General features: G+C 41.8%; 2 long non-coding RNA genes across 2 annotated transcripts in view; one reads left to right on the top strand and one right to left on the bottom strand.

Moving 5' to 3' along the window:
• The window catches only part of LOC125966750 (uncharacterized), a 52,685-nt gene that overhangs the window by 18,905 nt on the left and 7,260 nt on the right, over nucleotides 1-26,520 (top strand). The window contains exon 4 of the long non-coding RNA XR_007480522.1: nucleotides 24,934-25,053. This is a non-coding gene — a long non-coding RNA (uncharacterized lncRNA). The remainder of the gene's footprint in view (nucleotides 1-24,933; nucleotides 25,054-26,520) is intronic.
• On the bottom strand, nucleotides 16,221-18,853 carry LOC125966752 (uncharacterized). The gene is made up of 3 exons (XR_007480525.1): nucleotides 18,654-18,853; nucleotides 16,569-16,699; nucleotides 16,221-16,487 (listed from the first exon to the last, which is right to left on the bottom strand). It is a non-coding gene; the product is annotated as an uncharacterized lncRNA (long non-coding RNA).

Genomic DNA, 26,520 nt, shown 5'->3' with positions numbered 1-26,520 from the left:
AAATGTAAAATAAGTAAAACTAATAAATACTAATAAAATTAACAACAAATATGTAAAAACATTTCAAATTTTTTATAGAAATCTGCATTAACAACAAATATTTAAGAACATTTCAATTTTTTTTTAATAAAAATCTGCAAATCCATACTTTCATGATTATCGACACAATTAGAATGTAAAATATGTAAAACTAATGAAACTAACAAAACAATTTAAAAACAATGAAAAAAAATTAATAAAAATCTACAAATCCACACATCACACATTAATAATAATCAACACAGTTAAAATGTAAAATATATGAAACTAATAAAATATTTAACAAAAAATCCACACATCACACTTTAATAGTAATCAACACAGTTAAAATGTAAAATATATGAAACTAATAAAATATTTAACAAAGAATATTTTAAAACATTGGGAAAAAAAAAAAGAAGAATCTGCAAATCCTCACATCGGACTTTCATAACAATCCACACAATTAAAATGCTGAACAGTAGTAAGACTCGTTCACTCTAATTATTCTATACTGCACTAAAGTAAGGAAAAAGACTACGCTGGTTCATAAACGTCGACATCAAAGATGTGGAATAAATGTTCAAACAACCTTCCTCATAGCGTCCCTATCTTCCCTACTTGTTTCTCCGCTTTGTAGCTCAACAGGAAGCCACGTCCTAATGCAAACTACGCCTCCACACAAACACAATCTGATAAATCTAGTAAATAAGCTTCCTCGGATGAAACGACTCCCAACGCATGGATCGACTGTTGTGTGTTTGTGCGGATGATAAACAATGGCGGTGTGTGATGTCACGCGGTAGCACGGGCAGTAGGCAGCTTGCGTGGGAGGATCCCAGGGTCGATGGAAGCCACAAATCCGGGGGTGCTCTGATGGGTTTGTTTGGAGCCCAGCTGCGTGTAGTCTGAAATCCATTAGAAAGCCTCATTGTGTGTGTGTGTGTGTGTGTGTGTGTGTGTGTGTGTGTGTGTGTGTGTGTGTGTGTGTGTGTGTGTGTGTGTGTGTGTGTGTGTGTGTGTGTGTGTGTGTGTGTGTGTGTGTGTGTGTGTGTTTGGGAAGAGGTCGCGGATGCACTTTGACTGCGATACAGGTGGCCCATCTCAAGGGGGGGGGGGGGGGGGGGCTGCAAAGCAATCAACAATCCTGGAAAGTCGAGAGGCCATCAGAGGCGTCCCCCCCGAGAGTCCGACAGTGAGGCCGTCGGTGGGGAACAACAAGACGTTTGGGGGAAGGTGATTACGATCTGTGTGGATGACAAACTTTGATGTCTACTGGTGGTGCTTCGTCGTGTTTTTCAGAGATGCGTTCGGCAAAGTTTACTGTATCGGTTTGAAAATAAAAGATCACTACCGCTTTAATGGTGTCAGAATACAGAAATGGTCTTTAAACAGAAAATATTCTGTTTTCACAGAACTTGTAAAGAAATGCAGCCGTATCCTGATCTGTGCTAGTTGTGTTCACGCCCACAACGGCGGACACCACCTGTGTAGTTTTATTTTATTTTTTTACAGACAAATATCGCTTGATATTTTTACACACACCACCTGTGTAATTTTATTTATTTTATTTATTTTTACAGACAAATATCGCTTGATATTTTTACACACACCACCTGTGTAATTTTATTTATTTATTTATTTTTACAGACAAATATCGCTTGATATTTTTACACACACCACCTGTGTAATTTTATTTATTTTTATTTTTTTTACAGACAAATATCGCTTGATATTTTTACTGCATAGATAGACCAGTATTGTCGTTGGGTTTAATTTTATTTGGCTATACCAGGGTATAGAAAAAAAGCCCGCCATTATTTTTTTGCAGCATCTTAAACACCACTGCAAAAGTTTTCCTCAAAAACAGACGAAATAATTTTACACTCAATATGCCTTGTTTCAACAAATCAACTACATCATTCTGTTCACGCCCACAACGGCGGACACCACCTGTGTAATTTTATTTTATTTTTTTACACTCACAAATATCGCTTGATATTTTTACTGCATAGATAGACCGGTATTTTCGTTGGGTTTAATTTTATTTGGCTATACCAGCATATAGAAAAAAAGCCCGCCATTATTTTTTTGCAGCATCTTAAACACCACTGCAAAAGTTTTCCTCAAAAACAGACGAAATAATTCTACACTCAATATGCCTTGTTTCAACAAATCATCTACTTACATAAAAGTCAAGGTGAAATCCTTGCAGGTCTCCGTTATGCATTCAATTGACATTGGGCATGAAATTGCTCTTCAAAGCTCAGTTGATCTGTATGTGCGGCGTACAACGTGGCTCAGGGCTCGCAGGCAGCCGGCATTAAAAGGAAGCTGTCAAGCTAAGTGCTCTCCTCAACCCGCGTGCCGCCACTCTGACGTGTTTCCTGACCCGTGAATTGAAGTCTTGTCAAGATCTGCCGGCGTTTTTGCCTTTCGGCTTGTGATGGGAACAACAACCCCCTGAAAATGCTGTAGCTCTCTTTTACGTGTCCCGAACAGAGCAGTCGGTTTCTCTCTCATTGGCTATCTTTTGGTGCATAACTGAAAAAGTGGGCTGGAAAACCTGAAAGAAATTAAGACCTCATTAACCTCAGGAAGGCAAAAAAAAAATGGTGTTACGATATTGCAGCGTGTGCTATTATTAATCAATGCTTATCCTGCAAATGATTCCGCAGTCATTGGGGCCGCTTTCAGATTTGACTCCATCACAGAAATCCGAAAGACTCTTCGAAAGAAAAACAAATGATGAGCTCTCGATGAATCCCCTAAAGTCTCGCCGTTCATGCTCGGCGAGGTTTTTATTCACAAATCTGTCGCGTCCGAGTCGTCGTCGTTCGTTGCTTGGATGATCTATCGCACTGAAAATAGATGCTGAGCAACAGAGATGTGAAATAACATCTCGCGGGGGTTGGTGGGGTGCCAACGAGAGGGGAGGCAGCCCAGATTTCAGGCATTTTGAATGATGTCGGCAAAATGCTGAGCACAAGCTGGCAGAAAAAAAATTCTTGGATCCTCCGCATCTTGGCCACTACTTGAATTTAAAATTGCATTCTTTAAAAGACAAAATGATTAAAAAATGAGGGCGATATGGAATGGACACATTAGCGAAACAGGAGCTACCGAGCAGTAAAGATGACACAAGGAAAGAGCTGGCGGCGACTAGAAGGGACACATCCAAAATTGGTGGCCATTTTAAAGAGGCGAGGTCAGCGGTGGTAGCCTGGAGCTCTTAGCCCAGCGAGGAGCAAAGAGATCCTGGCAGCTCTCATGACGGATAACAAGTCACCTGAAATGGCTTCCTGGGTGGCAGCCATTAGACAGACAATTTGCAATCATCCCTGGCCCAATTTCTAACCCCCCCCCCCTCCCTCCCGACTCACCCCACTCACCACCAGCAGCCTACAACTTCCCTGTCTCATATTACGTGGCGCCTTGCTCTGGTGGCCCTTAGACATTGGCACTTTGAGTGACAGCAACTTAACTGGTTTGGTGAGAGAGGAGGGTGGGCGAGGGAAAGAGAGAGGGGGAGAGCGAGAGAGAGAAAGAGAGAGAGAGAGAGAGTGATTTTTCATCATTGAGATTATTTTCTTTTTGTCATCATTGAAAAAAGATTTTTTTATTTTTCATCGTTGAGATTATTCATCACCAATTTACCGTAATTTTCGGACTATAAGACGCACCAGACTATAAGCCGCACCAGCTAAAACCGGTGATTCCGGGTTCAAAATTTACGAAAAAAGCTTATAGTCCGAAATTTACGGTATTTATTTATCTCATCATCATACACATGGATAAGAAAAATCAATATCTCGATGATATTTGTACACTTTAATATTTTGTGTCGTATCAATACTGCATCGCTATACCAAGATAGTATGGAGTGGTACATCACAATTAAATCATTTTATAACAAAATTGTATCAATACAGTCAAAATAAACAAAAGATCAATATTGCTATGTACATGGTTTCTGTACAGAATGTCCAGCATGTGGACACTTAGCAGCTCACTCATGAAAGGGAGTGTTTGTTTGCGTAGGTGACGGACAAGTTGATGGTCACATCTCTGTGGACTTTGATTCTTGCCAAATGACATTGTGATCCGCTCGGGGAAGATTGGAACACATGTGAGATATCAGTGAGTTGAGGTGTGCAGAGGAGTTGGAGGTGGAAAGGAGTGGGAGGTGGATGACAAGATGAGAGCAGAGCTCCGGAGGTGTGCAAGGTGCTGACACTGACAAGTAAAGGCAGGAGGCAGAGTGGGAAGGTGGAAATGGTAAGAGTCCGCATGGGGACAAGATGAGAAGTTGACTTGAAAGAACAGTTCAGATGGACTAAGATACTCACTTTTTCTTTGACACCCAAATTCCACATGTGAGGTGTTTAAGCTTTTGTTTGTTTCAAGGCAAAATTTGGATTTTGTTCTTCTGGATCACTCCGTCTTGATGTCACTTCTTAGCTTGGTGAATCTGTCAACTCTTGCTGTGTCAGCTTCCCGCAATGTAGGTACTTTGGGTTCCTGTCAGGTCCTACCCCGACATTCTTCAATCTTCACACATGAGCTCGCAACACGCTCACCATGCTGCTAATTTGTCGGCCAATGTCTGAGGACATCATTAGGTTCTGACAGAGACGCAGAGTCTGACTAAGAAGTGCATTTTTCGCTGCTGATGATGGGCTTGTCAGTAAGTCACGCTCTGCACTGAGGCTGATCGTCCTTTTCTTGTAATTGAGCATGTAAAACCATTAAAAATATGTCGTTGGCTTAATGGCTTGATTGCTGCTTTTTACTTGGAAATGATTCACACGCTTCTGATCTTTTCAGAGAGAGTGAAGCTGGATTGATTGATATTTTTATTTTTTATTTATTTTTATTTTTTTTTCTTATTTTTATTTTTCTTATTTTTTATTATTTTAATCACATTATATATACGCACTTCTGATCTTTTCATAGAGAGTGAAGCTGGATTGATTTATTTTTTATATTTTTAATTGTATCTTTTTTTCATAGCAGTAGAAAATGAAATCGTATTATTTTTCAACTTTTTTTCACAATGACAATTTTGTGACAAAATGTCTTTAGCATTGATAGTCAAAATAGAACCGTGTCTTTTTATTTTTTTTAATTATTTTTTAATTATTTTTAATTATTTTAATCACATTATATATACACACTTCTAATCTTTTCATAGAGAGTGAAGCTGGATTGATTTATTTTTTATATTTTTATTATTTTTTTCATAGCAGTAAAAAATAAAATCGTATTATTTTTCAACTTTTTTTTCACATTAACAATTTTGTGACAAAACGTCTTTAGTGGCCGTTCCACGGTGGAAACGAGTGGCCTTGTGGCTCACGTCCTCTCACGGAACATTATTCATCATATCTAACCACCGCCGATACTCCGCTAAGCACTTTGCCCGAGCTGCCTTGCTCTCGCTCGATACGCCGCCCGGAGGCATGAAGACGTCCGCCGCAACACCACGAGCGGGAAAATGAGGAGGACGGGAGGACGGACGCATGCTGGCCTCATCTCAAGCGGCAAATTAGAGCCAGGGTAAAAAAAATCAATGAGAGGAGCATGCACAGATTTGATTAGCGTGCCAGCGGCATGCAAAACACACATCGATGTTTCGTCATCGATTGGTCCAAAAATGTACACACTGAGTGACAACGCACTTTGTTTTAGGCTTTCTTTGCTCTCGGCTTGTGCCTGCGTTCCATCTTAAACAGCACTTTGACGCTGACCTTTCTACCCAGAATAACAAACTTGCTTTTTATTCCCGCCCAGGCCTCACTGGAAGGTGGCGGAATGTCAAAGATCGCTCGCTCTTGCCTTGGCTTCTTGGCCCGGCGGAATATTTCTCCCAGCAGATTTGAAAATCAATAAACAAAAGTGACATTCAAAAGTAGAGACGGCACCTCGCAACACATCCAATAAATGCCCAGCGAGAAATGGAACACACCCCGCTGGGCTCTCACGCTCTTTGCCATCAACAGGTCACAGGATGAACTTTTACTTGAACCAACCAAATCTTACAAGAATCGAGAAAAAGCAGAAAATGTCAGATTAAAAAAAAAAAAACTGAATCATTACTGGTTGGGAAAACCAGTAAACAGGATGTGGGTGAGTGAAAGAATCGAGGGGATGAATAACTTGAAGTATTTAGCCTCCGACTCGGAAGCAGCAGCTGGAACAAAGTTCTTCCCGCAACGTGCAGATCATTCAAACCTTTATTACAGGCAAACGTGGATTTCGAATGCAAGACGAACGATGCAAAAAAAAAAATCCTTTCAGCGTCGCTCATACAGGGGGATCATAAACCAAGGCGGGGTCACTAATCTGATCGTGAGCTGCTCCCGAATCCGCCGATATTCCCGAAAGGCATTAGTGTGAATTCAAGTTGACACTTTGAAGTATCAGCAGCTTTTTTTTTTTTTTTTTTTTTTGAGGTGGGTGAAGGTGTTGTTTTTGCAAGCCGTCACAGCAGGATTGATGCCGGGGTGCCAAAGCTAAAGGTTCTTACCCACTCTTTCTTATTCCCCCCCCCCCCCCCCCCCCTCTCGTCGTAATATTTCATCATCAAGAGTTGCATCATTTCTACAGTTTGGAGAAATCTTGGAAAAAGTGTCGTGAATGAAGTCAGCTCAGCTAGGAAAAGAGACGTTGGTAAAAGGTCAAGGCCCTTAGTGGTTAATATATCTTTTTTTTTACAGCCCATGGAAAAAAAAATGAATGTCAAGCTTGTCTGTTGCTGGCGGATTTTAATTACTCCTGAAGAAATAATTGTGCCCATAAAAACACTGCTGTTTACCGAAAACCACGACTCCATGAAGATAAATACCTTCGATGAGGATTAAAAAGTCAATTAGTCCCATAATCGTTTATCATTCATTCAATATCAACAACTCTCATGTTTTTAGAAGTGGTGAAGTAGCATGTGGGTCATTAGCCAAGGTTATGTTTGTGATTTCTGTTTTAAGCAAGGTTGGATTCACACTGCAGGTCCAAGTACTCAATTCCGTGCTTTATAAACCTTTTTTTTTTTTTTTTAGCTATTTTTATGTCAGCCATTTCAAGTGACACTATATTCACGGCCCGTATGAAATAGCTGTCATGCTAGCTAGCGAGCCAGCTAGCTAGCGCCTATGAACTGAGGTGAAATATGCCTCAAAAGTAGCTCAAAAACCTGAAGTCCAAACCTACATTCATTTAGATTTCTATCCTCTTTTGTTTAATTTTGTATTTTACAAAATCTGAGAAATTTCTGGAACACAATTTCACTATTTAGTAGCGCCCATGGTAAAGCACGGGCCAAACCATATTGCGCTTCCCAAGACCCTACACGGTAAAGAATGAAATATTTGCCAATACGGAAGTGAGCTCAACTTTTGGGTACATTTTAAAATTAAGCCTTGGTGGAGGTCTGTCATGAGAGCTTTTGTGTATAGCTCGTTTCGTTATTCACTGCCGAGCTGTCGACCCTCAGCTCCTCGAGCAGGCTCCTCGTCCTTGTTTACTTCCTCGCCAGGCACACATGTTTACCTGCTTTCCTATTGTGACTCACCCTCAATGGGGAGAGATGGAAGGCAAGCTTAAATCCCCACCACCACTTCTACCCACCGTCCCTCCTGTGCAAGGTTAATCTGGTCGGCAACCGCACCTTGCATGTCACCCTAATGAAGCCCCCGCAGACCAACACTTAATAAGAGTTAAGAGTAAATTAACCTTGAAGACTTTGTTAGAATCTCTTTTTTTCCCACATTTTTATACCCATGTCTCACATTCAAGGACGAGCACTACTTTAGTCGGGGGTGTAGGAAATGTTCCCTTGGTGCCTGCAAATTTCTCCCTGACATCTATGTACAGTATGCTCCCCCTCTTATTATTCCTATTAAGTGCAGAAGCAGCAACAGACTTATCTAAGGTAAGGATGCCACGTCAAGGTTAGGCTAAGTAGCTAGATAGCTAGGTGAAGGGTTGTTAGGTAAAGGTTGGCAATGGGCACAGGATCTAGGACAGTGGTTCTTAACCTGGGTTCGATCGAACCCTAGGGGTTCGATCGAACCCTAGGGGTTCGGTGAGTCGGCTTCAGGGGTTCAGCAGGGCTGGTATGTCATTGCCCCGCCCCCGCCCAGAACCCCCCCTCCCCCAACCACTGATCTAGGACAAATATCTGCCGAACTAGCGACCTTGTGTACATCAGTTGACCAGAAGGTAGGTTAGAAGGTAGATACTCGAAGGTAGTTACAAGGTACCGAGCTAGCTAAGTAAAGGTAGATACAGTAGATAGGTCAAATGTAGGTAGGTACTGAAGTTACCCAGTCTAACTAGCTACCTACCAAAGGACCCTGTTATTGTTTTATACACAATAGGTAGCTAAGAAAGTAAGGTAGATCAGTAGACCTAGGACAGAAGGTAGCTTAGACGATATGTAAGGTAGCTCGGTCGGTATTGTGTTAGATTAAGGTTATGATAGGTCGGTCAGTTGGTATTTTGGTAGATAGTCGGAAAGCCACATGGTTAAGAACTGTGGGTATTGTAAGTTACAGTAAGTAAGGTTGGTAGGTTGACACGGAGTAGGTACCGTACCTCGGGTGAAATGGGTAAACACAAAGTAGGTAGGTTACTTTGTTGCTCGGTTGGTTGGTACAGACATCTGGTTAGGTATGTTAAAAACGACAAGTTCAGGCTGGGTAAGTGGATACATTGCGCCTCTCATTGTTGCTCCAAACACAGCAACAGCCGCCCGATCCTCTGCCGGTTTTCTTCCCTGGCTGCTGATCAATGCTCCTAATGATGGCGATCAATCAAGAAAATGAAAGATTTACTCCCCGATATTAATTTTGCCGGGCATCGATTGAGGCGTGCGGAGTATTACGGCAATTCACGCCTCTCCAGCTGCCGTATTGAGTCGCTCGTCTGTTCAAAAACAAGCCGTTCATCTTCTCATTTCAACACTTTTACTGCCACTTTAAAGATAATTAGAAACAGATACCAATCACCTCGGGTGATGTTTAGTCAACTCTATGAAAATGCTATTTGTGAGTCTTAATTGCATTTGAATCAGTCAAATCCTGAGTAGTCAACCATATTTCAACCCTGCCGACGTTTGGATAAGCCGAGCTCGAAAAGTGTTCTTTAATCAGGCCCCGGTGCGTGAGGATTTAATCACAGTGCTAAGCGATGACTCCGCCTCCGATAACTGCCAACACGACGTTTGCTAACTCGGGGTGGCGACTCCACAACGGGCCGCTAATGACACCGTGGTCGGCTGTCACATTTTGTTGGATGCTGCTAAAATAGCGCCAAATATCCCAAGATGTAATTACGTCGATAAGATCGGAAGGTACTCAACTAAGATACATAAATTGAGTAATTAAAATCTAGACCTGCAAATCTTGTTCACTCCGACCCAGGTGCTAGAAAGCAACTAGAAAAGAAGCCCGGGGATGATTAGTCATGCTTATCTGTCTGCAGTAGTGATGGGGGAGGGAGGGGGGGAGGGGGGGAGGAAGAAGGGGGAAGGCTATAATGAGGCGCACTCACCCATAGTGGAGAGCTTAATAATTCAATGCAGGGGAATTCTATCACATTACAATGGCAAAAAAAAGCTCCAAAGCTGGTCGAGCTAAAGACAGGACACACTCCTTCCTCCCTCCCTCCGTCTCTTTCACTCGCTCTTCTCTCACACATAGCTTTCTGCCAATCCTACGATAGCCAGCTTGCGCCGTTACGCATAATTGCGCCAAAATTGGTCACCCAGGCAAGAGAAGGTGTGAGCAGCTGTGACAAAACTGCACCGTCCCTGCCCAAAAGATTCTATTTTTGATGAAAGACAACCAATTTCATAGTCACAGCATGAAGTCTTCTGATTGAGAGGGATATTGCCACAAGGTGCTACGAGAAGTCTTGGGAATGTTTCTTCATTGGTCTATTTACGGGCAGGATCTACCTTTTTAACATACCTCAGTTGTATTGCTATAGATCTATGCTTAGCAATGCAGATAAATAAAAATGATGATTTCTAGGCTTCACCACTTTTTTTTTTTTAACCACGTGAGGAGGAAAACATACTTGGTCTCCCTTCTCTCCCTTTCTCCTTGCACCCCCAACCTCCCCCGCAACCAGCAGTTACAGGCTGTACGGCTGCTAAGTTTTCAAAGTGAACAAAGGCACAAGAAGGATAGAGGAGACCCGGGGATTATTTAAATACGAGGTGCATTAGGAGCCCCGGTGTGCTTTCCATCCCTTAAGTCATCAACAAAACCTGCTCCACTTTCCTCCATCGTGTGTGTTGGTGCGTACATGTGTGTTTGGGAAGGAAGGAAGGAAGGAAGGAAGGAAGGAAGGAAGGAAGGAAGGAAGGAAGGAAGGGAGGAAGGAAGGAAGGAAGGAAGGAAGGAAGGAAGGAAGGGAGGAAGGAAGGAAGGAAGGAAGGATGGGTGTGTGGAAGGAGAATAGGAAGGAAGCAAGGAAATGATGGGCGATAGGAAGAATGTAAGGAAGGGAAAATGTGTGTTTGCATTGGAAGGAAGGAAGGAAGGAAGGAAGGAAGGAAGGAAGGAAGGAAGGAAGGAAGGAAGGAAGGAAGGAGAATAGGAAGGAAGCAAGGAAATGATGGGCGGTAGGAAGAATGTAAGGAAGGGAAAATGTATGTTTGCATTGGAAGGAAGGAAGGAAGGAAGGAAGGAAGGAAGGAAGGAAGGAAGGAAGGAAGGAAGGAAGGAGAATAGGAAGGAAGCAAGGAAATGATGGGCGGTAGGAAGAATGTAAGGAAGGGAAAATGTATGTTTGCATTGGAAGGAAGGAAGGAAGGAAGGAAGGAAGGAAGGAAGGAAGGAAGGAAGGAAGGAAGGAAGGAAGGGTGTGTGGAAGGAGAATAGGAAGGAAGAAAGGAAATGATGGGCGATAGGAAGAATGTATGGAAGGGAAAATGTAGGAAGGAAGGAAGGAAGGAAGGAAGGAAGGAAGGAAGGAAGGAAGGAAGGAAGGAAGGAAGGAAGGAAGGAGAAACCAAAGTGTTGGGTTAAGAGTATACAGTACAAGTTTTTTTTGTTCATTGTTTGAGCCCCGTTACATATTGTGATGACGACAAACGGATTTTTTTACTTATCTACCTCCTAACCTGTTCTGTAAACTCCCAACCAACCGTATTTTCTTCGAGCCGAGTATTGTTTTGTTTTCCCCAAATATATTAGGTTGAAAGAGCACATTGGTTTTGTAACGTGTGGACTCAGTTACAGCTCTGTCTTAGTTCTAAATGGCTCCACCTGCAGCAGCGTATTGGTTTTATTTGCGCTTCTCAGTGCCAGACAGCAGCGAAGGCTTGTTTGGGGCCTCAAGGGCAAAGGAGTTACTGTCGACTGCGACGCTGCCTCCCGCTGGCAGCGGTGTCACATTTACTCTTGTAAAGAGGAATAAAAGACGCCTTTTTCCACTCCGACACCCTTGTTTCACGCGGACCTTTTGCTCCGCTCCTCCAACAGCCTGCTGGTGTTTTTCTTTCTTTATTTATTTTATACATCCCCTCCCTAAAACTCATTTTCTGGTCGGGAATTTTCCGACACGGGACAAAGATGAGGTCTGAGACCTCTGCCACCGACTGTCTGCAGATGAGCCGGACGCAGGCGCCATTTTTTTTTTTTTTTCTCATCACGGGACGTTCGGGAACAAGCCGGAAAGACCTTGGATGGTTGAGGGGGGGGGCTGGATCCCCTAATGGAAAACCTGGCACGGGTCCACGGTTTCTCTACAGACACGCAACACCTCCAGGGTTGATTGTCACCTCTAACCCGGAGAGGAGACACGTCCCACTGTTCACATTAAGCGTCACAAGCTAGCAGGAGATTTCTCTTGGAGCACTTGGACTTCTTACTGAACGTGGGCCTTCTATCTGGCGAGTTTGCACGTCCTCAGAGCTCGTTGACATACTTTTCCCCATCACATGATGTCATCGCCTCTGCCGCAACAACCTCGTAGATGATTAGATGGCTAGAAATGTGATGCACTCCCATATGAGGACTGTATCGTAATATGTCAGTCTCTCCATTGCGGCAAGCCAAACTTTATTGGATCAATAACATCAATAAGCACTCGCTTGGCACAAACATTGATATGCTGACAAGCGGCAGAATGGCTTGTTTGTCAAAAGGCTTTGCGTTCAATCGATGCGCTTGTCCGAGTTCAATGACCTTATGTTCAGCTGGCCCCCGTCGCCGCACTTAATGATGCGTTGCGGCATGTTCGCCGTTAGGGACGGCGAAATACGCTTCCGGCCTGTCAGCGATCGGCCACGATGACACGGTCGTCTGCGCTAGGCCGATTCAATCAAGTAATATGACGGACGATTGGACAGAAACACACCAGGGCATTACGCTGATAGGACTGAGACTCTCAAGAACCCATGCACGAAATTGAAGAGGAATTCGGCCATTTTGTTTTCAAACATCCATTTTGAGAAACTAGCCCCGCCCTGTGTTATTTGAACAAAAGAAAGCGATACACGCCATCATTTTGTTCAAATAGATATAAAACACAAAAAAATAGACCCGCTCGGTAATATTGTGTTAAATATACGGTGCGCCTTAGGTTCAGAGAAATACGGTAATTGAATTGTTTGATTAATGGTGTCCTGTGACATTTTTCTAATGAATAAATGTTCAATAAATATTTTGAAACACAAGCTGTATTCCTCTCAACACCACCTGCCGTTTTTTCAACGAGTGTTGCGACTAATATCACCTAAGCGCACACACAACTCTTTCATGCTTCCGCGTTAAATCAAATCCACGCGCTCGTCACAGGAGATGATATAAAACCACGTCTTAAGCGGGACGCCCTCGAGCCTCGACGCTACCGAGCATCCAAACGTTCGTTCCCGCAAGGTCGAAATGTGACAAGGTGAAGCCCCTTTGAGTTAGTGCTCACTTCCAGCCACCAAGCTCACATCTCCACGGTAACCTCTGTCTGAACCAGCCGTGCATTTAAAAGCGCTTTATTTACTGCAGCCTGCTCTTTATTTACTTGTAATTTCTTTTAAGTGCAGCATAAATTTCTTCCCTGAAGTCGCTCGTCCGTGCGCCACCCCCAACACACTCACACAGTCTTGACTTTGGCCCACTGCCTGGGTCACTATATTACTCAGCCATTTTAATCATGTCCTGTTATTTCAACCTCATTATTCTTGTCATGTCTGCTAAAATCTTGCTTAACATGGAAAGGGTCAGCGGCAGTGCCTGTAATGATCGTAATGAATTGAAGTAGATCGGTCAATGACGGCGTCGGCGGTGAGTGTGATGCTAGCTGATCACGCTACAAGCTAAAGGAGGGACTTAAAAAGCAAGTCAGTGCAGTATAATTTTTTTCTTAAAAATATCTGACTTCATTCACAAAAAAATTACAACTGTGGACATGGATGGAAACGCTTTTATTTTTATGTCAAACTTTGTTATAGTTATTCACAACTTGAATACTAAAATGTACATTATTTGTGATGCTAGCTGATCACGCTACAAGCTAAAGGAGGGACTTAAAAAGCAAGTCAGTGCAGTATAATTTTTTTCTTGAAAATATCTGACTTCATTCACAAAAAAATACAACTGTGGACATGAATGTAAATTATTTTTATATCAAACTTATTCACAACTTGAACACTAAAATGTACCTGATTTGTGATGCTAGCTAATCACGCTACAAAGTAAAGGAGGGACTTAAAAAGCAACTAAAAATGTACAACTGCAGAAATGAACATAAACATTTTTATTTTTATATCCAACTTTTTTATAGTTATTCACAACTTCAATCCTAAAATGTACCTGATTTGTCCTCATAAATAAATTTGTCCCCCACACCAGAATTCAAGTGGTACAGTCCAACGGACAGGCCACAAACGCAGGTCATTCTATCCACGATAATTGATGATGTGCTCTGAGGGGTTTAGGCATGCAATCTCCAGCACGTTCCCACTGTCATGTCCCGTGTTTGGTGCCGTCATCACTCTTCATCAAGTCATCGTACTCCATCCCGCACTCCTGCCGTCTCCGGAGTGGTCATTTATCCCGCCGATAATCGATGATGACAGCTGGCGTGCGACCGAGAGGCAGCCGAACGTGATTAATCACGTTGTTTCATTAATTAGGGAACATTATGCATTGGAGGCGCCAATTCCGCACCAGGTGCCCGTATTATGAGCCCAGGATGAACTTTTTCTTTGGCTTTTTCCGACTTTTTTGTGAGCAAACCAAGGAAAAGTAAAAAACTCAACAAGTTTGTTTATAGATACAAGAAAAAATGTGTGTTTAAATATTAAATATTGAAAAAAACCCAGCTTCAATCGCTTTGTACGCCACTGTAAAAATAACATACGTGTTAACGTCTCTTTTAACTTGTCATTTTTACCGATTACAGCCATTCCTTTTGACAATTCTGAGATTAAATTATAACAAAGGCCTTACTCCGGCCTGCTTGAAATGAATAGCTTTCCCTCTGAATCAGGCCTGTCACATCAAACCAAGCAGCCATTAAAATCCACTGAAACGTGTAATTTAACCAGAAAGAAAAGTGTGAAGGTTGTTTAAGACACTTTACATTTTTCTCACTTTAAATACTTTGAAGCCAAATGGAAGTTCTGTCCCGAGCGATTGGAGGTGAGCCAAGTCGGGCCTCGGTGGTTCCATCAATGAAGCTTGTCTCGCAACGATCCATCGTCGTAAAACACGTTCTCGTTGGACGCGGCATCGAGTCGATGAAAGCGAATCGGACAGCTGCTGTCAGTGTAGCTCCACTAACAGCTCCACTAACTTGTGTGTTTGGCCTCTGCTGCCCGTCCAACTTGCTCTTGTGAAATTGTCACTGCGACACACGGCGGGACTCTGTTGCTAGCCAAAACAGCCGCATAAAAACATCCTCAATAGTACAGCGGAAGTTGACATGCTAATATTAATTGTGACATAACGGCATAACGTAGATGTAGCGGCTAATTGGCGTTGTGTTGCTCCTTTTGGTCTGCCTGTCTTGGCCTCTAGGGGCAGTATAATACAGTCACGCAGACAAAAGCGAAGAAGAATACTTTCATTTCATTTAGTAAGCTGCTAATTGTTTTACACAGAGAATAAATACTATGCGTATTGCGAGTACTTTGTCTACGTGTTGCTCGACCGTTTGTGTTGACATTGGCATTATACATTATTTGTTAGCATTAAGCTAATGGCAGCAATATAAAGTTGTGTCATTGTTTTGAATACACATGTCATTCTCTTTGTTTTATTTTTAGTTTGACTGTAGATTTCAAATAGGAATGGCATTTAACAACTTTTTTAAATAAATATTTACTGCTAAAATTTAATTTGAAGTCCAATATATTTACACTGGAGCCACTGTACTTCCCATATAGAGAGCATACCACCATATAACTCTCTATTTCGATAAATAATGGCAGTTAAAAAGCCACTGGCCCATCTACACACACCACCTGTCCAAATCAAAGTTGTCGAGGGAGTGTGAATCTCTTCTCCAGTGAGTGCTGCAGAATGCTGATCTGACCACATCCACTCCTATTCGTCGGCGTTTGTCACCACAAGCCGATACTTTGTAGCTCGGCGCTGACAGATGGATGTATAATGGCACGCTGACACTCCTCGACACCGGAAAAAAGTGCAGAGTCAGCTCGATTGATCATGTCTTTTTTAGGCCGGCGAGCGGGGAGAACTTAGTTTGTGACAGTTTTCCGTTGTAAGGTCAGAGACACGCTGAGGACTGGCTGGATGGTAAGAGCAAGTTGAGGTTAAAAGGATCGAGTCGGATTGACTCGCTGTCCTGCATGTGTCATCGTATTGACTCGGCGGGGTCACGAACTGCAGACTCTTTTTTGGACTGTGGATTATTGCTAGTCATTCAGATTATTTTTTATAGTATAAAGTGGTGGACCCGTTAATTCTTTGAAATTTGCCAGGCTTTTCCTTGACTACAAGATTTATGTCTGTGGATTATTTCCAGTTGTTCTGTTTGTTTATATTATTTATATTATATATATATATATATATATATATATTATTATTATAACTTGAAGTCATCCTGTAAAGTTACTGACTTGGTGGATTATTTATTTTTATTATTATTATTATTATTATTATGTATTTATTTTATATTTTTATTATTTTATTTTTATTTATTTTTTTGTGAATAAGATGATCATGATCAAAACTTAAAAATATTTAGTTGAATTGCCCAACATAAGATTTCATCGACATTTGATGCCTTAAAATGTTGAGTTCGCCCAAATTTTTCGGAAAGACAAATATTTTCCACATTTGACATTATTCCCGTAAAATTTCCTCAAATATATCTTTAAATGCAACAATTGCTGATTGGGTTAGCGATGGGCCTGATGAATGTCCTCTCTCAGGGATTCGGACCATCCTCTGTCCATTAGCCGAGTTGGACCTCCGCATCTCCGAGAAGTTGTTCTGAAACACGGCGCCGCAAATGAGATGTGACACGGCGCTATTTATACTGCCTGGGAGGAGGAGATGCAAAAAAGTGCTCACCTGCTGCTTGATGAGGTCTGCCGGCTCCCCAAACCCACTGAGGAGGCTGTGTAATTTTCACCCTGGCATCCAAGGGACCCCTACCGCCCCATCAACACCAAACACCATCGTCTACCTCCTCCACCAGCACCCTAGAGGCAGCCAAACACACTGCATAATTACTCCGTGTGAACATTCCCCGCAGTGAGTGTGTGTCTGTCACACACCCGGGTGTCATATTTCCACTCCTCCATGATGCTTTTGAGGACATGCAACACGGCTACTGTGTTGATGGCTCTTTTGGAGCCCCCCCTGGAGTGTTTCTAAAAATAATGCTTTTACCCCATTCTTCAGATACACAGGAAAGGTTGGATGAATTTGGTGGATTTGGAAAAAATTACGTATTTTTACCAATCACAGGTTGTTGGTTAGAATAAAACCAAGGTCAAGAATAAAAAGTATTTTGGACTGCTTATACCGCTTAAATCCTCACCTGTTTTCGGAACTTCTCTTTGCTGTCAACTGTGCTGAAAGCTCAACTGTCAATCACGTAGCACTGCTAAAAGCTGACAAAAATGGATGCTACTTCATCTTTCTTACGCCGACATATAACTGCATATATGAGCCGTGAAAATATATCCGCTTAACGCCAGTGGCTGGAATATATCCCACCAGGTCGTCACGGGGCTTTTCCATACCGTGGTAACAATGAGGCCATGCTAGCCGAAAGCATCGTTCCACATACTCTTAAACCAGATTTTTTTTTCCCGTCCATCAGACCAGCTAAGAGCTTATTTGCCTTATAAATGACAAAAAGTACCTGATCTGTCCTCATACCTTTCAGTAATTGTATAATAGTCCTTATGGTTGTGGTTCAGTTAGCCATATTAGCCGGCTAGCATTAGCAGAAGCAATTTGTGGCATTTATTATGCGCACATGTTAGCTATTAGCATATTGTGAATGTTTTTTTCTTGCTAAGTAATGTGTTTGGAATTTTTCTTCAATTACGTCGGATTTCCATGTACAATCTATTTTGGATTTAGAGAACCCCCTTTTGTGTTTTTTAATGTATGGCCATGGGCCAGCTAAGGTTTGAAAAGACGTCTCCCTTGCCTCCGGCAGTCAAATAAGCGACGACTCGGCAGCAAAACACGGATTAGGTAGAGATTATTAAATGTCAGCTCTTAAGACAAATACTTTTTACAGCCTCAAAGTGAATCAATACTACTTATCTTTGATAAAAGAGACCGGGGAAGGCAAAGAGAGATGCATCTCGCCGTCTCCCACCTAACAATATCGCTACTAATCTTGTTGGGAGATCCCGGAAGAATGTACTGGAAATGGATTATGATATGACGTGCTCATTTCTTTGTTATTGCGGTCAAAGGTACAACGTGGACGATCCCCTGGTATAGGATCTGATTCTTATATCACGCTGGAATCATTTTTAATTCAATGAGGCGTATCTATATGAGGAAAATAGGACGACGTGAAAACTAATGTATACATGTTCATATTTTATATAGAAAATATATTTTGTTAAATTATATGATATAAAAGTAGTGAAAAGAACTTTAGCGGTAAATATGCTATTTATGTTCATATTTTATATAGAAAATATATTTATTAAATTATATGATATATGAATAGTGAAAATAACTTTAGTTGACATTTACGGATATATTTATATATCATACGGTATGAAATATTTTGAATTTATTGCTGGAAAAGAGCATTTGTCTGTCTTTGGATGACAATAAAAGTTCCATCATTTCCTCCACCAAGTCCAAAATGGACTCTGCGACCTGGGAGTGTATATTTAATACGCTGCATGAAGCTAGAAAAGATCCGTTCTTATTATAAAGCCTTCTCCGCTCTTCCTCACAAATGGCTGGCGAAAAAAAAGAATATTTTCCCAAAGGTCCCCAGACTGACATGTGAAAATATTGACGTAAACAAACCAATCAGAAGGCCTCGTGTGCTTGGCGGCGTGAGGCCCAGCGTAGCTCATCTCCGTTTTTCCACGCCTGATCCTATATTATTGCTGCGGCAAGCACTCTAAAGTTTGGAGGGCCCACCGACTGCCAGCAAGAGCGCTTCATTACCTTTTCGTTCACACCGCGTGCCTGCCCGTGTCTCTATCCCTGCGTGTGCGCGAGTGTTCATGAATTTGTAGTGCTCCCTCGCCGCCTTCATCCAAATCATAATTACAATGTAATATCACGCGTAAGGCAGCGCCCCTGCTGTTGTTTCTCTTCCTCTTCTCTTCTATGAATATCAAATGTCGTCACGCTGGGCTCTCAAAGCTCCGCAGATCCTTGCCAGGCACACCGACAGCGTCTATGTGTCCATGTGTTTAGAGTTGTGTTTTTGTCTGTGTGCGTGTGTGTGTTTGTTTGTGTGTAGATGTAGGTTGGTAGTTGTATGCGTGTCTTTGTGTGTTTGCGTGTGTGTGTGTGTGTGTGTGTGTGTGTGTGTGTGTGTGTGTGTGTGTGTGTGTGTGTGTGTGTGTGTGTGTGTGTGTGTGTGTGTGTAGATTTAGGTTGCTATTTGTATGAGTGTCTTTGTGGTGTGTCTGTGTGTATGTGTGTGTGTGTGTGTGTGTGTGTGTGTGTGTGTGTGTGCGTGTGCGTGTGCGTGTGTGTGTGTGAGAGAGAGAGAGAGAGAGAGAGAATGAAAGAATGAAAGAATGAATGAATGAATGAATGAATGAATGAATGAATGAATGAATGAATGAATTAATGAATGAATGAAGGAATGAATGAATGAATGAAGGAATGAATGAAGGAATGAATGAAGGAAGGAATGAAGGAAGGAATGAAGGAAGGAATGAAGGAAGGAATGAAGGAAGGAATGAATGAACGAACGAACGAACGAATAAATGAACGAATGAATAAATGAACGAATGAATAAATGAATAAATGAATAAATAGATAAATATATAAATGAATAGATAGATAGATAGATAGATAGATAGATAGATAGATAGATAGATAGATAGATAGATAGATAGATAGATAGATAGATAGATAGATAGATAGATAGATAGATAGATAGATAGATAGATAGATGTATTCCTCCATTGTTTGTTTATTGTGTTTGGATTGAAACCCAGTGTGTTCATAATCCTTTGTATTTTTGGTCCTGATGTATTTTAGAAAAATCAATTTGCGCACATTAAGTAAGGTGCCCCAGTTGCCTGTCGTCCCTCGGGTGCTAAGCAAATTAATTTGTGACTCTCGGAAATTGATTTTTGCAATCACAGCACAGTATTTGATAAATAACCAAACACGATCACCTCTGACGATAAATGCAGTTATTATCTCTTAGAGGTGTAATTAGTGCAAACGAGAGCGCTTGATTTGCGGCGAGCCCTGAAAGTTAGCTAAACAATGAAAGTGTCATTAGTGCGCCGCCCCTTTAAAATGAGTTTGAAAGACGAAAGCGGCGCTCCCACGAGGAGGTGATGGATCTTGACCCTTTGGTGCAATGTGATTCTGAGCGCTTTTAAATGTTCCTTAAAGCACCACAAGGCATGCACTGATGGTTACTTGTCTGCTCATTAATGCATTTTTATTGATGGCAGCCTCCGTAATGCAATTGAGCCACGGTTTATTTGTGGCTAATAAAAGTGGAGGGACAAATGCTGTAATATTTTCTGCTTCTATTAATTTTGCCGCTTTTTTTTTTTTTTACATTCACTGAAATTGAGTATGAAAAGCACCATAACGTTTTTTTCGGGAAGTTTCAGTGAGCAGAGATATTTCTTAAGGTGGTCCATGTGGAAAAGTAATTACACTGCGCACAAACATGCTAATATTTAGCGATTAGCATTAAGTGTGGCTATGACATCATGATAAAGCTCTACTTAAAGCTCATTGCTTATATTTTACAATGTATTTGTGTATAACTTAATTCTAATAATAAATCTTAATAATAATAAAATATAAATAAATACATAAAATATAATATGAAATAAAATTTAATAAAATAAAATAATAAAAATCTTAATAAAGTCTGCATGTTAACCCAATATTTGTTTACGTTTCCCGGGGAACATATCTCGGATCTTTTAAGCTTCGAGTGGCATACTTGCCAGCAGTATTTGACCCTCTGACACTTCTTTTCGATTTTCATTTTCTGCCTCTCCATCTTGGAGTGGGCTTAAAACTACAGTGCCTTCCCTCTTGTGGCTCGCTTTTAAAATTCATAGAATACGAACGTTAAATTTCACCGCTTTTCCCCACGCTGAGATTTTTTTTTTTCGAAGAACACTTAGGGACTTTCGACCACGCCGGAAAATTAGCGCACAACAATTGTTTTTACCATCAGCTGGAGTGGGAAGCCGAGAAGAGGCCGTGATGGGCTACGAGTGGAACGGAGCACCCCGCGACACACGGATCACTCTAAATGTAAATGAGAGGGGTTTTGGAGTGCGCTGGTCACGAGGCGGGACTCACTGATGACACATGCCAATGTCATACACAAGACCAAACACCTTTTTAACAGAAATGAGAGCAGAGCGAAGAGATACAGAAAAATAGATCCGGTGAACCGCTTCATAGGAACGAAGAAGTGAATTGAGGAGCTTCATTTAAACAGAAGTTGTTTAGAAACCTTTTTAGTGAGGCTTCTATTTCTTCGCTCTCCACCACCATCAATTCAAAGATCCAAAACATGTCCATGACCATCACAGCAACAGAAGCTGCTCTACAGCTCACAGCCTCTCGCTAATAAGAAGTCTTTAGACACGCCGTGTTCCCGCATTGGAACCAGAACTGCTGCCATGTTGCATAACTTTCATTTTGTACAAGTCAATAGAAAAGCACGCCTCAAGCAGAACAGATGCAGCACTTTGCAGAACATGACATTATGTTCCGGAAAATGGAGGAATGTCATGGGCATCAGGGAGGGAGAGAGGAAGTTGTAAAATGGACTGCTGTTTTTTTATTTTTACTTTTAAAAACATCGGAATGTAAGTAGTTTGTTTATTTTTTTTTCCCCCCCTCGGGTTCAGACTAAGGCCAGGTATACACAATAAGACAATTGTAATACTTTAACGCAAAGTGTGGAAATGTTGAAATAAATTACCGGAAAAATCTGAAAAATTTGCAAAAAATGTTTATACCAACAATTTTTTTTTTAAAGAAATTTAAGAAACAGACATGGTGTTTTTTTTACACCTCTAAAAATAGTAAAGTCCTTACTAATTAGAAATTAAATCAAAATCTATCAGTAACTTTTAGCTACACCATTTGACGATGGAAAACAAAAGTGGCTCCCTCGGGGGTCCTTTTTTTTTTTTTTTTTTTATTATGACAACATTTAATCCGAATGTATGCGGCTCAGGTGGAGGGTCAAGGACAACGTGGGATTTGCAGCCCAGGGAGGGCACACAGCTGTAAACAGAGACACGGCTTACCTGTCAATCTGGTGCCCGTCACTGCAGGAGCAAACTCGGAAATATCCGCAGTCAGCAGTGTGTGTGTGTCTAACTGTCTTCATCTTTGTGTCTGCATTCATGTGCCCAAGTGTGTGTCCTTATGTGTGTTTGTGTGCTGTTGCATCTTTGTTTTGTGAATGTGTTTGTGCGCAATCAGTGCGTGTGCCTTTTTATTTGTGCGTGAACGTTTAGCATCCAGAGTGCTTTTGACCTCCGGGGCGAGCCAATCTGCAGTCCCTGGGCCGGCTGTTGAGTGGCGTCGGCCTCTTCATCCTCCTCCATCACGGTGGGCCCGTTAACGCTAATGAGAAGCGACGTATTGTCCTTCCGTCGCTTCATTCGGCCGCCATGATGGCGGCCAAATTGCTTTCTGAGGCGTTCAGGGATGAAGAACAAAATAAGATGTCAAAAGAGCGCGTTAGAGGCTGCACGGATTCTAAGTATACGGCAGAACAAAAGACACGCGAGCTAGCATGAAAGTCCATATTTAATATGAACGGAAGACATTTCACAGCGCGGTAAATGAAAGCTGAATTATCTTAAAGTACGCCGAGGCTTTTATAGTGTTAGCTGCTTTTTATAAGCTCATCATTTAATTTCTGCAAATGTAGGCCATTTGTAGACTAACGCACACGTCCCCACAGGCCGACAAAGAAAGACTAATTAAAGCTAAGATACTCTACACGCTACACTTTCCTGTATCTTATTTGCAATTGTCTTCTATGCTTTGTCTACCACTGAGCCAGTGATGTCGTGTCGTAATCAAAAAGAGCAGGACTGCAAATTAGATAGGTGCTCTTTTCTGTTTTGCTATTTGGAAGAAAGGTTCGTTCAAATATATGCTTCCGTGTGCCTCGCTACTGAAATGATAAATGTCACCAGTGATGTTTGGTTGTGGGGTCTGGAATGGCGTGAGTGGGTGGTAAGTGGTTGTGAAGAAAATGTGTGTGTGGTGGGTTGTTTTGTGCAAATATCATGCCAGAGGTGCTTTTCCCAGTCTGGCTATCCACAATCAGGAAAACCATATATATATATAAAGACTAGATGGTTTACGAGCGCTGTGAGCCAATCTGAAGCAATGTCGCCACAAGGCAGCCATTTTGAGACAGACTGGTGCCGATCACTCATAAAATTACACTCAATGAAGGACGGGCTATAAAAGAACTGTAGATTGCTCAACACAACTGATTTTCAAATGGCTTTATTTTGTAAACGTTGTTGACTTTCAAAAAAAATTTGTTCAGTTTGACTCATAGAGAAGTTACAGCACACCGGAGCACTCCCCTGTACCAAGATGGCCGACCAGATGGCCTTAATCCATTTAACCTGTAATTCCTTCTTCAAAATCGCCACGCCTCCCGCTCCACCCCTCTGCCCACCTCCACTCAAGCTGACGACAACTAACACTGATGATCAGAAATGAAATTTTTCAAGAGCACATATTAACAGGACAATTTTGTCACGCATCAAATGAGGAACTACCTGGTCATTTTATGGCCCCCAGCAGCACTAACGGAAAATTATAGCCCTCCTTCCAACATTGAAGTTGCCCACCCCTGCTTTCCTGTAAGTCAGTAGTTTCATTCAGTGATTGTCTAAACACTTTTGTTCATTTTGTGTATTTTTAGAGCACACACACTCGCACAGGCACATGACAAATAGTTTGAGCTAGCTGCCTGAAGCGCTAACTTTTAAACAAATATATCAAATGTGGACACATTCTTTGGCCATTCCGCTGTGGGGGGGATTAGCGGGGGGAAATGGTGATGGAATTTAATACTGCCATTAATAAAAAAAGAAAGTTTGCGGTAATGAAGCCGCCTCAAAAAACTTTTGAAGTCCTCCACAGAAGTAAAACAATACGCGGCGGCTGTTTGGATGATTTAGTGTCACTACCAATCAGAGTGAAAGCGCAGATCCATATAATAGATCTCCTCGTTATTACCACCGGGAGATACAGTCGGCGGCGGTGGCGGCAACGGCGGAGCTTCCAGCTGCGGCGCCAAAAAAAGCGCCTCATCACATCGCCGCCATTGCTCAATTGCATGTTTATCATCCATGACATTGGCAGAATGTTTCTTCCTGGGATTGGGCCTCATAAAAGGACCCATTTGCTAAAAGTTGAGCTGGGATTTTAGTCCATTAGCCAAATTACCAGAGATGAGACCCCCCCACCGCACCCCACCCACCCCTACTCAAATTCGACATCTTCAATCTGCTACACAGTGTGAGAACTGAGAGGCGGGAAATGCCAAGTTGGAAGAGAAAGCGAGAAGACGGCTAGCTATTTTTTTTTTTTATATTTCTATTGTGTTGTTAGCATAAATAACTAGCAAGAGGGGTGATTACATTTAGCGATACTTGTAGAACACTTCAAGCGGTTTTAAGCGCAGCACGGTTGTCTCTGGTGTGACAGCAGCCTTTGGCGATGAAGAAGTTGATGAGTTTGAGCCGGCGAATGAATCTCACGACCTTTGGGGAAATAACATGGGTGCAGATAATGTCACCGTGCTTCATAAAAGCCAAAGCAAGCATTGCCTGGTGCTTAATTGTCACGGCACAACTGAGAATGAGGAGAAGGCAAATATCATAATGATGATGTTGATAATGATAGTCAGGGGCGGAGGTAGACATTTTTTTAGTTGGGTAAAAATTTTACTGAGGAGTATTAATTGGCTCATCAGGGTTCTGAAATCTTCCAGCATATGTAACCTTATAAGCGGGATAGAAAATGGCCGCTCATTAATTTAGCAGCACAATGACTCCATTTTCTATGTTTTTAGCACAGGAGGACGTTGCCTCTGACCCTTCATTTAAATAAGTTAATACACTGGCCTATTTGCCGAGACATATGGCGGATGTTTGAAGAGAGGGCTTCAGTATCTGCTCCATACAGTCGTCTCCGGGGAGAATTTGATTCCCTTTCATGTGTCATTCTCCAGGTGTCACTCTCCACCCCGTGTTATCATCGGCGCCGCCACTGTGACAGCTTCAAGCCCCTTCCTCCAGGAAAAATAAAAGCCAAACTCCAAAGCTGGGCTGAAAGCATTTCCCAGGCAGACGTGAGTGACGTGTGCTTTATGTGCAGGCGCCGATTGACGCCCCATTGTAGCGTTAAATAAAAGGCCAAGTGTTAATTTGCTGTTATCCGTGGCTTATACTTGGATTAGTTTTTGGAGGTGGTGTTAATGCTGATTGTAAATACCTGTCAGCGTAGTGTGACACCACAGAGGTCCAATATAAACAGAAGCACGGCTTGTCGCTATGAGTTAATCATACAAAATGGCGGACAAAACCACAATTCTACCTCTACGAGTTCTGTGCAGTCTCAACAGATAGTATATTTTACAATATAATAGTAGAAAATTAATATTAAAACTCTCAAAAGGGACAATACAAAATATACAATACAAATATGATACACTTATTGAGCACAATGTAATGTTAAATTCATAACTTCGTGAGTGAGCGATTAGCCTCAACATGGTATATGCTAATTTGCAAATTTAGTTGTTTTATTTTAATAGAAAGATAATAATGTGCCCCATAACACTAAAAGAGCTAAGACAATTAAGAGCCACCATTTATTTTGCCAAGCTCCCTAGATTTGTGGTATTATAATAAATGGATGGCTGATTACTGCCACCTACAGGACTGGAGTTGAACACCACTTTTCAAGTCCTCATCCACCCAACGTCACAGCAACACACACAAGTTGGCATTGTTCAATAGTAACCTGAAATTCGTCATTGTCTAATCTTTCAGCTGCTCGCCGCATAGCAACTACCGTTCACACAAAGCAATCCTTAAAGTTAGATTAGCAAATGTTCATCCCAAAGAAGCGCTATCTGCACCAACTTGTGAGTAATGCTGACTTCAAAGACGTTGCGTGTAAACAGAAGAAGGCAGCGGGATAAAGCTGGCCCGCTTCAAGTCATTATGACAGAATACAATGCTGTTAGCGCTTTGAGCTTCCCCGGCTCGTTCGTATGTAACGAGGGCTTCAGGTGATACACCAAAGAATGGGCGGAGGAGGATTTCCATAAATTTGGTTGGGATTTTGTTTGTCGGGATCGAATGAAGAATGTAAAGGAAGAGATTATGAGAATCTTTGGGAGTTTGAGAGGGGGAAGGGGGGTACTTCTATTTCTCTTCTCCCGCAAAAGGAGAGCTATACGACGACAATGAGTTTTTAGAAAAAGTGTGAGATGCTAAAAAATAAGACAAATGAATCGTTAAAGTCATATGAGATGATGCAATTTGAGCATGATGAGATTTCTTGCTGCAGCCAAAGGATAAAATTTAGTCCGGATGTGTGTGGTTTTTCATGGCTAGCCGCTAACGACCGATCGCCTCAAACGTCAAATAAGAGCCCGAGACAGAAGACAAATCAAAAGGTGGAATTGTTGTAAGGTTTTTCCAGGCGGCACCCAACCCAGAGATGTTGCTTCCACTTTTCTTCTTCCTTCTCCGCCTGTGTGCACCATGTCATCTTTAATCACCGTCACTGACATGTGGGAGCTTTTTCA

Source organism: Syngnathus scovelli, chromosome 4 (genome assembly GCF_024217435.2).
Source record: "Syngnathus scovelli strain Florida chromosome 4, RoL_Ssco_1.2, whole genome shotgun sequence".
In the NCBI taxonomy this organism is placed as follows: Eukaryota; Metazoa; Chordata; class Actinopteri; order Syngnathiformes; family Syngnathidae; genus Syngnathus; species Syngnathus scovelli.
The sequence above is the reverse complement of the archived record's forward strand: the minus strand, read 5'-3'. Positions and strand labels throughout refer to the sequence as shown.